Source organism: Hibiscus syriacus, unplaced genomic scaffold (assembly GCF_006381635.1).
Source record: "Hibiscus syriacus cultivar Baekdansim isolate YM2019G1 unplaced genomic scaffold, ASM638163v2 tig00117048_pilon, whole genome shotgun sequence".
Taxonomy (NCBI): Eukaryota; Viridiplantae; Streptophyta; class Magnoliopsida; order Malvales; family Malvaceae; genus Hibiscus; species Hibiscus syriacus.
Genome location: NW_024063538.1, coordinates 3,509,481 through 3,518,681, shown reverse-complemented (window position 1 = coordinate 3,518,681; position 9,201 = coordinate 3,509,481).

Sequence of the window (9,201 nt, the reverse complement as noted above, 5' to 3'; positions counted from 1 at the left end):
GAAAGCTAGAAAGAATGAACTCAGAGGGAGTAAGAGTAAATGCCTGAGTTTTATTACTCTGAAGAGAATGAATGAAGTGAATTGATTACAAATGAGGGGAGGATCTCTCTATTTATAGTTGAGGCCCTCAACATCCAACGGTCTCGATCAAAGTACATCGACGACTTACATTGAATCCTACCTTAACGAGAACTCTATCTCTAAGGTATTTAATTTCAAATAAAACATTATCCATAATTAAATCCTTAATTATTGGATAATAATATCCTTTCTAGAATCTTCCAAGGAACGGGCCAGGTCTGATGGTTCTGGGCAAGCCCAACACTTTGTATTATTCTTCTACAGAAATCTGCGCACACATGTCTCGGACCGAATCCACGAGCCTCGACAAAATTGCCCCCATCGAACATGTACCACCCTCGTCGCTTCTCTCGGACGCCTCAGACTTGATCCTTCACGAACTAGAGCCTTTACGGACTCGTAAGCATTCTCCAAGAACCAGGCCAACTCGCCATGCCCAACAAGCCCAAAGTCTGTACAATAGAACCCCTTCTGTGAACCTTTGCGCCAATATCCATGGACCCAAAAGTTTAGTCCGTGACAAAAAAGAATGTTATGGAAAAGTTCAAGTGAAGTCAGTTTTTGTGGTTTAAATTTTAGCCCTCAGAACTATATTGGCTTCAAGATACTAGGCATGTCAAGGTGTCAAGAATGTTTCCCTAAGTCAAAATCCTTTGCATGTTTGTATGCGTAAGTGTATTCAGTCTATGCTTAACAAAATTAGAAAAATTCTAAGTTAGTCCTTTATTCTACTTTAGCATTTCTGTACCCATTAAGTGCACAATTACTCCCATTTCTTTAAAGTTAAACTTAATTAATTTTTTTAAACTGCTATGAGGGGAGTCAACCTATCACAACTATCATCCAATACTCTAGATGAATTAGAGCAAACATTTCATCCTCGAGCTAGTCGGGCAGAGTCATCCCATGACTACTTTCATTCACTCATATGCTACAGCTTCCATTTATTCAATAGGGTTTCCAGTCATTACTGCAACATAAAGAAACGCCCCTCTATAATTATGCCAAAGCATTTATTCATAATTCAACACAATTCATAACATAAGGGAGTTTAATCAATTCAAGTAATTAATTATTAGAATATGCTTCCACATGCAAGAGTTTATCATAAAAAATTATAAGTTTCTTAAGAATAGAAAGCGTACACTCATGTATACATGAATCACAAAGAATTAGGACCTAAAGTTGGTTCTATCAAGCTCAACAGTCATGTGCATTCGATCCTTGCCACAAAAATTTCTCATAATAAAGTATCCTCAATTTATTCCAAAAACTAACTTAAAACTTAACCATTGCCATATCAAATATTCTTCCAACAACTAACAAGTGCAAATGCATAGAAGCATTGTCCTCGATGCTTACAAATAGAAGTAACTAACGAACTAATCTATATGTAATGCAAATAAAGATGGAAATATCTTAATTGAGTGGTAGTGGGTTTTTTTTTTCAATGTACTTGACATACTTTTTTACGAAGGGCTGCAAGGGGATGCTAAGACTCAACTGGCGGTGGGTGTCACTCATTATCTAAATTAGTATGTCCCCTGGTAGGGGAATGCCATATTCGACCTGTAGTGCACTTTAATATGTGTTGTGCCCTTGGTGTGGACTCCAGTTGTGGTGGTGGTGCTAGATCGGTATTGGGGATGACATGTTCATCATCGCTACTCTCGAAAGTGACAAGTTCTTGTTTAGTGGCTGGTTTAGGAGAGACTGGAATGGAGGCTTTATATTTTTATTTCTTCTACGGGGGTTGGCTAGGAGGAGCTTCAACTGGAGCAGGGGCCTAAGTAGTTAGCTCTTGAGGGGTTGGGATATCATTGAAAGAGTGGGATATCATTGAAAAAGAAGGATGCACTCGGTGGTACCAATAATGATTCAGGGAATGGAGGAAAATCGTCAGATACTTGAGGCAACATTTCCTAGAAATAAGTGTTCAACACTTCATCATGTTTCTTCATACAAGTGAAGAAGGTTTGGAGGCTACAACTGAGGCTAATCTTGCTGCAGCAAAAATTTTGGCTCCATCGTCCAAGGTCTCGGTTGGAGCATCTTGGTCAAATCCCCTCAAGCTTGGGATCTTTTTGGGGGTTAAACCTTCTTTGCCAGTGAAGATTTCATCATTTCTATCCTCATAAACTTCATTGGATCGACAAAAGGCTGTGATGAAGTTAAAAACACAAGTTGGCTTGATTTCCTCATAAAACACCCATAAATATCATCCATGATGATTTTCCCACACCAATGGATCGACCCTTCTTAATGGAATGCAACAACATCATCATCTGTAATGAGACTGTGGTATGATGAGATGTTAGCATCAGATGAGTCTTTAGGAAGTGATTCCATAGTTTGGCGTTTGGCTTTCAGTATCTTCATCGTCATCTTCTTTGTGGCTGAAGAGAAGGTCCATTTAGTACCTTCAAAAAAAGGTCTTACAAGATTTCTCTGTTGAGGAGTAGCCTTAATAGTAAAAGAGGAATGATGGTCAACAACGTCTTTCAAACTGTAGAACTTGTTGATAGCAGCAGTTGTGAACTTGATTTTCTCTCCCCTCACCACCACACTAGATTGAGTAGGGGATCGACATAAAATTCCCTTACCATGGTGAGCAACAAAGATCTTCCACTATTGGTTGTTGATAACCTCTATCACTTTATCATCGAAACATTCCTCATCGCCCAAAGGAAAGATCAACCGTTGCTCAAGGTAGACTTTCCTATCCTTGAATTATTAGAACCTCAGCCGTGCTGCCTGATAAGTCCGTAAAAAGGCTACTTTTATGGCATTTTTCACTTAAGTTATTGATTGTCTAAAGGCTCATATTGGTCATTTTAGGTGCATATAGTTTCATATAGTTGCATTTTGGTGGTTGTGTTTTTTCATTGCATTTTACTTTGTGAAAGTGTTATATGATGGAAAAGGTGTGGCTATTTTGGTGATGTACAAGAAAAAAGGAGCATAAGATGAGCAGAGAAGAATGTCGTGGCATCATAAGTTGCTGAAGCATATTGCAATGCTTTGGCATTTGTAGCGTAGAAAAGGACAAAAAGATAATTTCACAAATTAGAGCTGTTATTAGCACGAGTTTTGTGCTGGTAACCACTTGAATGAGACTAACTACACCTATGGAATCAATCTTCACACATTTGGAGTATATTTGGGGGTATGATGGGAATTTTGGGAAAAATCCATAAGAACATTCCTTAGATTTATAAAGAAAATGACACCATTTTGGATATATCTAATTCATCATCTTCTCCAACTCTCCCTTCCTCCATTGACGAGCTCAACTTCCTCCTTTTTCTTTTTCCCATCCGTTTTTATTGGTGTTCCTCCATTGGTGAAGCTCGAGGGAGTAGCGCTTGCACTCGAGAGAGGCGAGGTATTGTGGTTATTCGTGGTGGTTCAAAGGAAGAATCGGTCGTGCACATCTAGTGCTTTTTTCTCCAACCTTTGCTCTATTTTATGATTGATCTTTGTTTGGGTTGTAAGGAACAAATGAACAAATTAGGATTTTCCATGGTTTATTCGAATTCTTCCTTGAACTGGACTATATTTGGTGGAGTTCATTGATGAATGCTTTAAACTTTGTTTTGAATGGTTGATTAATGTTTTCTTTTGCTTATTACTTGTTTTGCTTAAAAGTTCTTAATCTATTAAGATTGTAGGAGGCACGAGAGTGTCCATTTCTTACGTAGAAGACTAGATGTTCGAGAGAAATGTAGTCACTAATTCTTTAGTATTCAAGTTAGCATAAGCAATGAGTTATAGTTAATTACTAGAATCTAATCCCTTAGTATTTGAGAGAAAGTAAACTAGTATTTCAACGACTAAAGAGGGGTAAAACATAATCAATGGTTTAGTGTGTCACTGCTCAGGCTAAGAGAAGATGACGTGACATCCTATTCTATTAGGTTCTTAGACTCGAGATAGCATAGAACATCTTTAGTAAACTCCGTCAAACAAGTAAGGCACTATAAGACTAAATCAGCTTAAGAGATAAGTTTAAACTTCCTAAGTGACTCCCCATCATTCATCCCCGTAGAAGCTTCCCGTGTGAGGATTATCAAGTTATTTAATTTATTTATGTTTTTACCATTCTGCATTACCTTGACATTTCCACCTATTCAGACTATAAACATATCAATTGCCACGACATCAAATTTGTTCACTCATCCATATTTTCTTACCATCATTCTACCCCACATTCACAATTCCTTTGCCTAAGCATCATCAGTGTAAATATCATCACTATACTTAAATAAATTAATGTATTTATACGACCAAACTTATAAACTCCACCAATCCATGAAGACGATACTCACTCATCATTATATTACTTTTTCGATTGTGTATACTTGCACATTAATTACGTATAATTTTATAGTACTCACAATACACAATAAATTTTTGGCGTCGTTTTCAAGGATTTACAACGTGAAGTTAATTAGTTTGCCATAGCATTTTATTTTGTTTCTTTATTCTTTAGTATAGTTTACTTGATATTTTAACTTTATCTTTTTTAGGTTTACTTGGTGTATGACCAGAGGACATTCTGACAATCCATTGATACCAATTGAACCTAAAATCGAAAGATTCTTTAGACAAAGAAGACATGATCAACATGCTCAAAGAAATATGTATCAAATTGGAAATCAAGGCATTGGTCAAGAGAAAGATAAGAATGCCGAGGCAATTCCCAATGTTGAGTTTGCTACTAGGCCTCGTGTTATTCGTGACCATCTGAATCCTATATTGGATGACTTGAATCCTGGGATTGTAGCACCTAAAATTCAAGCAGCCCATTTTGAGCTCAAATCAATTATGTTCAATATGCTGAATTCTATAGGTCAATTTGGGGGCATGCCAAATAAAGATGCTAGGAAGCATATTGACAATTTCTTGAAGGTATGTGATTCTTTTCACCAACAATGAGTGCATGAAGATGTGTTGAAATTAAAGTTATTTCCTTACTCTTTCCGTGATCGAGCTAGGGCTTGGTTGAGTGGTGTTCTATCTCATTCGATGAAGTCATGGGCTGATCTTTGTAAAAGCTTTTTGTCATGTTATAACCCACCAAACATGAACACTTAGCTAAGGAGAGAGAAGATTGTTGGAGAGAGAAGATTATTGGAGAGAGAAGATTGTTTGAGCTGAATGAGATGGACATATTTAGAGCTCAGACATATGAAAATTCCTTCCTTTACAAAGAAAAGAAAAATAGATGGCATCATGTTGTTCCCAGGCAAGCTGAAGTCTATATGGCCAGGATCGTTCATAGTACATCAAGTGCATAGCCACATCGCATATGAAATCAAGAACATGGATGATGAGTCTACCTTCAAGATGAATGGTCAATGACTAGAGGTGTATAACGAAGCATTAATCCTGCGAGATAAAACGGCGTCGCTACTCCATGACGCCTAAGATTTTGCTCCTATTTCTTGAACAAATTTTGCTGCTTATGCAACATAATTTGCACTATGTAGATAAAAATTCCTCATTTTATTTTGCACGAGTTGTTTATTTTGATTTTATTTTCTAATTTTGTTTCTATTGGTGATCAGATGATAAATGATAACTTAGGGTTGAATCTAACGCATGGAAGGAAGCAAACCTTAATATCTTAATTGACGACACTTTTGAGAGGGAAAATTTCTTTTCCTTTATTATTTTATTCCCTTTTATCCTCTAAAAATCTTTTTCATTAATAACCAAATCCCCTTTTCTTTTTCTTTTATCTTTATACCCCCAATAAACCACCCATATTCTAAAAAAACTATATACTTTACTCTCTCTCTCTCTCTCACCGACCTCTTTCACTTCCTCTTCAACTTCATCTTTTATTTTCTTCCCCTTTTCACCAAAACCCTCCATAGCTGCCTACCAAAATCTTTGCAATCTACATAAAATTTAAAAGACAGCTCATTCTAAGTCAAATCCAAGTGCGTCATTTTCTTTCGCCACGGCTGCATGTTTCCAATGCTTCAACAGTGCTGAGGCATATACCATATTAAAGGTGTTGCAAAAATGCCAAGTCTACTTGGAGGAAGGTTTTGTCTTCCCTGCAGCAGATCAAGAACCGTTCGAGCCAGAAGTGATAGACGTTGTCTGAAAACATAAATAAGAAAAGTTTTCCCAACATCCAAAGGTGGTGGTACCAGCGTTGGTCCGAGATTTTTAGGCACATCTGGGAGACCAATTCCAACACTTTGTCTATGTGCGAGGGAAGTTCATCCGTTTCACTCCCTCAACCATCAACAGATATTTCAAGATCGGCAAAGTTGAAAATCAACATAAGAATTGTTTGGCTAAGAAAGATTTAGAAACATACGATGGGGTGCTGGAGGATTTGTGTTTTAGCTGGGAAAAGTTTGAAGGGAATGCTCCCAACCGAAAGTGTGTGGATCACCGAGCCCTTAAACCGATCACAAAACTGTGGAATCACTTTTTAAAGGGCAAACTGATGCCAACCTTGCACAATACCACAGTACTGCTACAGTGATTGATGTTGTTACATTGTATTATCTACGGGTGCTCAATCGATGTGGGTGAGATCATCTTTGAGTAGGTCCACAAATGTACAAAGTGGGCCAGAGGTAACTTACTTTTTCTGAATCTAATAATCGCTTTATACCGGAAGAAAAAGGGTCTCTGAGAAACCTTTGGAGGAGTTTATCAAATCGAAGGAGGGAAACACTAAAAAGAAGGTGCCAAAGATAATGAGTTTTGATGATAATGCTCCGAATGAAGGATTGGAATGAGGAGCCAATTTTGTAGTTGCGGCGAGAATGGTGGCTATTATCACCAACACTCGAGAAACACGGGAGCGTCTGTAATGTTTTAAGGGTCACATGCAGACCTTCTTCAATAATGTCAAGGACAAAAATATACAATTGAATACGTTCTTCAAGGAACTGCTACCAGTTACAACTGAAGACCTGTCGTCATTCCCTGAAGAACTATTGTAAAAATCAGCACCCACATGCGGCCACACATTTTTCGCCTCGGTACTAGAAGTTTTGCCCAGTTCCCCAGTTGATGTCATCCATCTAGCCACGCAAGTCTCTTCGATCCATGCAGAAGACCAGGGCTAAACGGATTAGTACATCAGCTCGTCCTCTTCATCTTCGATGCATACGTAGGAAATACCTCCCAAATTTTTTGACGCTGCATATTTTGCCCCAGTCACCGATGTTGTTGAACCAGTTACAGAGTAGCCTAGTACTATTCCAACCCCTGAATAACCACAAGATCTCAACACTGAACCAATTATCCTCCCTGAAGCAAGTCAGCCCTCCAATGAACCTGTCGAGCCCTCCTAAACCGAGGAGATGCCCCTATCCGACAGTCTTTAAAGGACCTGGCGTCGCCTCAAGCACACAGCATGTCGTATCGCTATATCATCTCCATCTTCGCTTTCTTCAGAGGACAGAGAATGAACCAACCCTTCCTCTTAAGCGACGCAGTACCCACGCGTTCAGCTGACCTTTTCCACCATAATGAGGTAATGTAGTTTCTTTATATTTACATTGTAGCGTAATTTCTCTTACATTAGATTTCATGCATTGAGGACAATGCACCCCTCAAGTTTAGGGGATGTGTTTTGTCTCAAACTTAGTTAGTTGCATTTGATAATGATTGGTTGAAATTTGTTTGTCATAGCACGAGTATATTATGATAGTTTTTGGAATAACTTGAGAATGCCCGATGATGAAAACAAATTCTTATTGCCTAGGCCAAAAATTTTTATGATTTTTGAAGGATATGACTTGATGCTTTGTGATCTTGTAACATGATTGTATGTTTTCTCTGCTTAAGGTGCTTAGAAAATTTTTAGGGAAGCATGTTTTTGCGCATCGTGGCATTAAATGATTGAAAAGATTGTGTCGAACTCCTTAATATTTTGAATTGTGTTGAATTGAAAATAAATTCCTCAGTATAACTGTAGAAGGACACTCCTCTATGTGTTGGCATAACCTGGAAAACTCCTTAAATAAATGGTTGCCCTAGCTATGAGTAAATGAAAGTCGTCATGGGATGAATCTACCTGACTAGCTTGGGGGTGAAAGGTATGCTCCCTTTCACGTAGACTGTGGAATGGTAGGTGTGATGAGCTAACTCCCCTTGGACAGTGTGCTAAAAAAATGACAACACAAAGTATGAAGTTACATGTTGAATAAATAGGAGTGAAATTGTTCTTAGTGAATTATTTGATGCCTTGGAAAAAGAGAAGAACTTACTTAGGAGTTTTCTAAATACATTATACCATAGAATAGATACAATCACACACACACACAAACAAAGAGTCTTGACCTAGGGAAATGTGTTTAACTTCTTGTAAAGCCTTGCATATTGAGGCCAAACTTTTTGTTGAGGACTGAAATGTTAAACCACATGATTATCCTAATTTTTACTTTGTCGTGACACTTAATCTTTACACTGCTTGTTATCCATTGCTTGAGGACTAGCAATAGCTTAAGTTTGGGGGTGTGATAACTTCGTAAAAGACAGTGTTCTAAGTCTTTTTACTTAGGTTATTGTTTGTCTAAAATCTATTTGTCATAACATTTTAGTTGCATATAATTGCATGTGGTGGATAAGTTTTGTTGAGGCAAACTTTATTTGGTTTAACTGATGCTGCTTGAGAAGAAGGTTGTTTGATGGTTGTGTTGATGTAGAAAATGACGAATGAGCAATTTATTTTCCGAGACAAATCAATTTGCTAGGGACAGTAGAGAAGAAAAAAACGATAATGAGGAACATATTTTCTTTCTTAGGCGAGAGATATCATGCAAGTCTGACACAGCATGACGACACTGCTGACGTCACTTGCCCAGCTTCAACCTCACTTTACTCATGCCCTTAGTAATTTAATGGGGACCACTACCAGTTGCTTTATAATTCATAAAATGGGTATGTCAACGAGGGTAAGGGCACTAAATCCTATAAATTCACACTATAAATACCTCATTATAGCTTTTCAAAAGGCTATGCAATCAAGGAGAGAATATACCCTAAGCTTGGAGTAAGCAGCTATAGCACCCTACCTTTCCACCATTCCCCACTCGACCGTCCTTGGTACCCTCCATAGTCGGGCTTCATCGGAGTAGCGAT